Raw genomic sequence first — 6,506 nt, forward strand, 5'->3', positions numbered from 1 at the left:
TCAGAACAAGCACCGAAGGAGCAGTAGACGTAGCTTTCATTGATCAAGGCACCCCAGGGGCACCTGGGTGGCTCAGTTGGTTAAGCGTCCGACTTTGACTCAGGTCGTGATCTCGCGGCTCGAGATGCGAGTTCGAGCCCCATGTCGAGCCCCATGTCGAGCCCCACGTCGAGCCCCATGTCGAGCCCCACGTCGAGCCCCACTTCGAGCTCCACTTCGAGCCCCACGTCGAGCTCTGTGCTGACAGCTCAGAGCCTGGAGCCTGCTTTCCGATTCTGTGTCTCCCTCTCTCTCTGCCCCTCCCCCACTTGTGCTCTGTTTGCCTCTCGCAAAAATAAACAAACATTTAAAAAAAATTTTTTTAAACAAAGAAAAGGCACCCCAAAGGGCCTCTACCCCACAGCACAGGGCCTCCAGGAACATGGTGAGGATAGGGCACAGGCAACATTGAGGACCCCCAGGCCCACCTGGCCCCCAGCCTTCCTCCAAGCTCTGCCCCACCCCCAGTAATCCCTTTCAGGGGGGGGGGGGGAGAGAGTTGGCTTCCCAAGACCCTGGTGGGAGACAGTTTGGACCAGTACCCGAGCCTCCCTTTGGCCACCAACCAAGGCAAGTCAATCATGCTGTGCTGTGTGACTCTTAGCCAATCCCTAGTCCCCTCTGGATCTTAGTTTCTTCACTTAAAAATCAAACAAGAACTCAGCATAGTAGGTGAGGATGGGGTCTCCAGCCCCAGAATAATTGGGCTCAAACCCCGCCTCACCACTTACTTACCAGACTTGTGGCAAATCACCTCACCCCTTGCGGGGACCTTCTGTTTCCTTGTCGGTAAAACAGAATTGTTGGCAGCTCTCAAGGGGGCACTGAAGGCTACGTGAGACGACACGTCGAAAGTGCCGAGCTCAGTTCCCGGACCTCCGTAGATGGCAGCTATTCTGTACACACGATGAGAAACGGTAACCCTCACCACCACGACACACGCGAGCTCTTGGCAGGCTCTCCCCCCACCCCGCCCCCCAGCCCTCTACACTCTTCTTGAGACTGTCTTCACCTTCTTGCCCGCTCTGGGGTGGGGGCCAGTCTTTCAGAAGAGGCACATCTCAACAGAAGCTTGGAAGAGGGAGCGGTGTCATCAGTTATCCGCCACTGATTTATCTGAGTGTCTTTGTGCCCTTCGAGACTATAAGCCATACAAAGAGCTGCTTTTGCTACCATTTTATCCCCCAGAGCCTATGACAGACTAAGCCGCCTTATAAATATTTGCCGCATGAATGAAAGAAGGGGCCAGCCCCTCTAAAGGACAAACTCCCCGCCCTGGAGGGCAGGCCAAGGAGTCTCCTGGGGGAGGTGCGGTGAGGAGGAGAGCATCCAGGGACTCCCAGATTCTTCCTTTCCATGCAAAAGCCTCAGACATTTGGACTCATAAATTCCTTGAATCCTGGAATCTCTGGGTGGAGAGAAGCTTTGCTGTTTTCCAGCCCCACCTCCTTCCAGTGGTGCCCAGGGCTGGGCTGGGGGGGGCCAGGAGGGGGGCGGCGCCTGTCAACCCTGGCAACTGGGCCAGGAAGGGAACCTAAGGGATTGGGCAGGGGAAGGGGAAGTTCAGGGTGAAAATTCAACTTTTTCATCAAGGCAGAAAATAAAATCAAAGGTTGGAGAGGGTTTGATCCTGACTCTGCTACTTCCTGGCTTTGTTCTCTTAGGCAAATTCCTTCACCTCTCTGAGCCCTTGGTTTCCATATTTATGAAATGGGGTTTTAATGATCACCCTAACCACATGGAATTGGGGAGCGGATTAAATACGCGCATGTGAAACTAAGCCAAGCCCATAGTAAACACTCACAAATGTTCATTGTTAACATTATTATTATTGGGGAGTGTTAATAATTCATTCCTGCCCTGTAGCTCACATCCATGTTCATATCTGACCCCCACCCTGGCCCCTTCACTATTTACATGGCTGATTTCATGTCATCTTGAGAGGTCAGTGACATTTCTGACCGATATAAGTCAGGTTCCCCCCGCCCCCGCCCCCTCTCCCCCGCCGCCTCGAAGCGGCCTAAATAACAAGTAATATATAAAGAAATAAAACCAACTGGAGGGCTGTCAGCCTTGACCATTCAGAGAAGGCCTGACAAAGAGGACAGGTGGCTGGAAGTAGGTGGATTCTTCCAGAGAGCCTAAGATTGTGGACCAGGGTTCAAGGCCAGGGCTTCCTCAATGCAGGGGGGGGTGGGGCGGGGGGGGGGGAGGTGTCCCTACCCTTTGGCAACGAGGTAAAACTGAACTTGGGAACTCTTGAGCCCGTTCATGCCCCCAAGTCTGCAGGTTTTAAACCTGGATTGACCCAAATATTCCCCCTCGTCAGATCTGGAAACAGGGTCGGGTGAGCCAGACCTGTGCAAAGCCCAAGATGCAATGCCGCCTCCCCTTCCCCCCTCCCCACTCAGAGCCAAGTTTTGCACGTCCATCCCAGCGTCCCTGTGACCATGCCCACACCACCTTAGCTGAGTGGCTCCAAGGAGGGGAGATCCCCCACGCATCCGCCTCTGCACATCCAGAGGGGAGAAATATAGGTGCCAGTGATGGCAACGAACTTGCTGGGCTGGGGTTGAACCCAAGTGAAACTCCCAATACGCCTCGGCTGCTTTCTAAAAAGTAATTTTAATCACCAGGACAATCCTACATATCTATCATCTATTCATCCTCAGCTTGAGCACTTTACAGTAAGGAAACAGTGGCTTGCTAAGAGGCAGAACTGGATTTGAATCCAGGGCTCTTACAGTACAGTCTGCTCTGTGATAGACTCCTTCCCCTCTTTGGGACTCAGTTTCCTCATCTGTAGAATGGGGTGGTAGCTCCAGAATCTCTAAGATCCACATTGAGACTTTTTGCAGCTCTGAGCTCAGGTCCCCGCCCAGAAGCCTAGAACAGCCCAGAGGGCCTGGGCGGGAGAGAAGGGCAGGTGTAGACCTGACTGTCCCGCCAGGGAGGTGGGGGAGCACCGTCGCCAGACGCACAAAAACAACTAAATAAATCAGGGCCGAGAACTTCTAATCCTTCCCGGCTGTGGCTGCTACCGCTACGCCCAGCCTGGCCTGCCATCGCCTGGCCAGTTCCCGGGGCCTGGGAGGGGGACAAGGCACAGCCAAGAGCGCAGAGTGCAGCCAACAGAGTCGGAGTGATGCCCGGCCATCAAGCTGGCCTCGGCTCCCAGAGATGAGGGGAGGCCCTGTCGGCAGGGTGACTCAGGCATCCCAGACCCCCTCCTGGGTGGGCACGTTAGGCGCCTAGGTCTATTTTTAGAGCCGGCTCCAGGCCTGAGCTCGGAGGGGCAGGAAAGGGGGGCCTCGTAGGGGCGCAGGGGCCTGACCAACTCCTCCCCGCTCCCGGCTCAAGCCCCAGGCCCTCCAGCGGCCTATCTAGAAAAGAATGGAAACACGGCGTGGGGGGGAAGTTGCAGGGATTTCGGCGCAGGCCCGAGAATGCAATCCCCCGTCCACCCTCCTCCCTGCAAGGCCTGGCAGTTCCAGGGAGCTGGGCGCGGCCTCCCGAGAAATGACCTCTGCTAAGCAGGGCCAGGAGCCTCCCGACGGCGGGTCTGTCTGGCTATTGGACTGGGGGCCAGGGCGGGCGGGGCTCCCGGGCGAGCCAAGAGGCTAGGGAAAGAGAGGAAGAAGCTTCCAAGTTCGGGGGATCCCGAACACACCCCCACTCCCGCCAGCCGCGCCTCCGGACCACTCAGGCCACGCCCCTCAGGCCACACCCACGGTCGACTCCACCCTAGGCCCCGCCTCCTATTTGGCTCTGCCTGGCCCTGGCCAACCTTGCATCACGTCTGCAAGGTCCAGAAAGGCCCAGATGCCGGACACCTGACGGCCTGGGACTGGACGTAGGCCTGCCTCTGGGGGCCGGGACGTAAGTGAGAGGAACGGGTGCCTCCTCCCTCAGCGTGGGGTCGGGGAGAAGGAGAGCGTCGCGGGGTGGGGGTCAACCACGGCGCCCTTGCCAAGAAGGTCTCTAAGCTGAGGGCGTATCTGTGGGAGCCCGCCGGTTTTTGAGGCCCCTCGGAACACGGAAACACTGCTGTATTCGCGGGCACACGGCGGTATGCCGAGGAGGCTGGGGCAGAGGTCACTGGGCTGATACCCCCACTACTGGACCGTAGACGTTGAGGCCACGGTCCTGGGGAGCGGGGGGCAGCTGAGGGCCCCAAATACTTGAGCTCTCGTGGCGAGTTCAGGGACGCGGGGTTTGGGGAGGCCCAAGTGAAGGCCCATCCCTCCCAGGGTGAGGTGCAGAGGATGGGAGGGGAGCCGGTCTCTTAGCACCAGTCCTCCATCTAGCGGGAAGTTTGGGAATCGCAGGGGGGATGCCGAGGTGGGGTGGGGGGAGGGGTCCATGGCACCCCAAATCCTTCTTCTCCCTGGGTGTCCTGCTGGCACCTACATCCCAACCCAATCTGCTCCATCTCAGGGACTGGCCCCAGATAGTCATTCGAAGGCCTGTCCTCCCCTAATCCCAACCCCCAGCTCCAGGTCCCGCCCTTTCTTCGTAATGACCTGTGGATGGTGTCTTCTTCTGCCATCCCTCAAGGCCACTGCCCCAGGTTCAGGCAGCCACTGTCCTTGGATCTCTGCAGCTCCTGCCAGCCGCTGCCCCTGCCTCCAATTTTACCCCTTCCCCCATCCATTCTCTACTGCCAGCAACGTGGTGTTTTGTATCAGAAATCTGGTCTTGTCACTCCCTTGGTAAATATCTTTCAAAGGCTTTTTAGGGTCAAGAACTCCAAACCTCCGCTTTTCACCACCTAGCCCCACCTCCTTCACGAAGGCCAACGGTCAGTTCTTCACACCCCTGCTGGCTCTCACCAAGAGGCCTTCCCACCTGCTGTTCCTTTCTCCTGGAACACTTTTCCTCACCATCTTCAGGGCTCAGTCTGGCAGAAACTCTGCTCCTTGGGAGGAGACCCCCTAGGAATGAGTCCGGTGCCCCTTGTCTGAGCTCCCTCCTGTCCCTGGTGTGTCCCTTCAGTCCCGGAGCCCATCTCAGAGCGTCATTGCTACCGTCACTAACCTACTCCCGAGACAGGATAATGTATTGATATGTTAATTGTTTTGCTCCTCTCCCCGTTCCAGGCTGGTAGCCCAGCCCTTTGGTTTTCCTAGCCCCAGGGAACAGTGTGGGGCTGCTCACAAAAGCTGTTTGAAGTCTGATGGCTCATCCTGACTTTGGAAAAAGCTAACCTTCTGAAAGTGACTGTGCTAGGTGTTCCCACGTGGAGAGAAGAGGGTGGGAGCCGACGGGGGAGGGGGAGGGGGGAGAGAATGGAGACAGAGCAGCTAGCTGCAGAGTGGGCAGAAGGGGGGGTCCTGGGAGTGGTGGGGACATGTGTCCAGCAGCCCCACCCCTGACTGGTGGTGGGAGTTGTGGAAGATGGTGCACCTGGGGAGGCTGGAGTCCAGGTGGGGGAGGGGGGAAGGTCTAGCCTCAGTAACAGAGGAACAGCTAAATAGCTGGAAACTTCAGCGACCACGTAAACTAAGACAATGGGCGTCTCTGTGTGATCAAAGACAGGTGACCCCTCCTCCATGCTTAGGCCCAAGTGAGACAGCAGGTCCTTGCACGAGACTCTGGAGAAGGTGGCAGGGGACCCCGGTGATGGTGGAGATTGCATTTTCTGCCAACTCGTAGGAAAGGGCTTAGCGTGAGTCAGACTGGAGCTGACTTCACAAGAATAGAGAATTGGAGTATTTCTGGAGTTTGTGCACCAGGATCTCTACCTGCCACACCTGTCTGTTGTCGCACCGCGGGGCCGGGACTGGGCACCTCACTCCACATTGAATCATCAGGACCTAGCGGGGTGCCTGGCACATAGTAAGTGCTCAAAATGTATACATCGAATTCACTTTTCCTCTGTAGCTACAGAAATCTTTCCAAAACCCAGGTCTGCTTCCGTGATTCCCCAGCAACCCTCAGAATAAAATCCAAACCCCTAACATGGCCCTTCGAGGCCCACTGTGATCAGAACCTGCCTCCCTCGTGGCCTCATGTCTGCAGCCCAACCCCCTCCTCTCCTCTCCTCTCCTCTCCTCTCCCCTCCCCTCTCTCCTCCCCTCTCCTCCCCTCCCTTTCCCTCCCCTCCAGCCAAACCACATGATTCACAGGGTTTCCCAGACTTGCCAGGTTGTTTCATGCCTCCATGCTTCCTTTGCTTACATGGCACCCTCCTCCTGGAGTGCCCCTTCCCCTTTCTCTGCCTGCTAAGCTTTCAGTTTGTCTTCAAAGCTCAGCACATGTGCTTCCTTTCTTTAAGAAGCCTTCCTGGATACCCTCCCCACAAAGGCAGAGGAGACCTCTCCCGCTCTGGAGCCTACTGCTTACGTCCATGTCTGACTCCCTCTTCCCCTAGCCCCAGCTCCCAAATTGCGGCTTCTCTAGTGTGGGGAGTCCCCAGTGTCCCGCACAATGCCAGGTATACCAGAGGTTTTCCATAAATGCTCACT

This window comes from Panthera tigris, chromosome C1, assembly GCF_018350195.1.
Source record: "Panthera tigris isolate Pti1 chromosome C1, P.tigris_Pti1_mat1.1, whole genome shotgun sequence".
Taxonomy (NCBI): domain Eukaryota; kingdom Metazoa; phylum Chordata; class Mammalia; order Carnivora; family Felidae; genus Panthera; species Panthera tigris.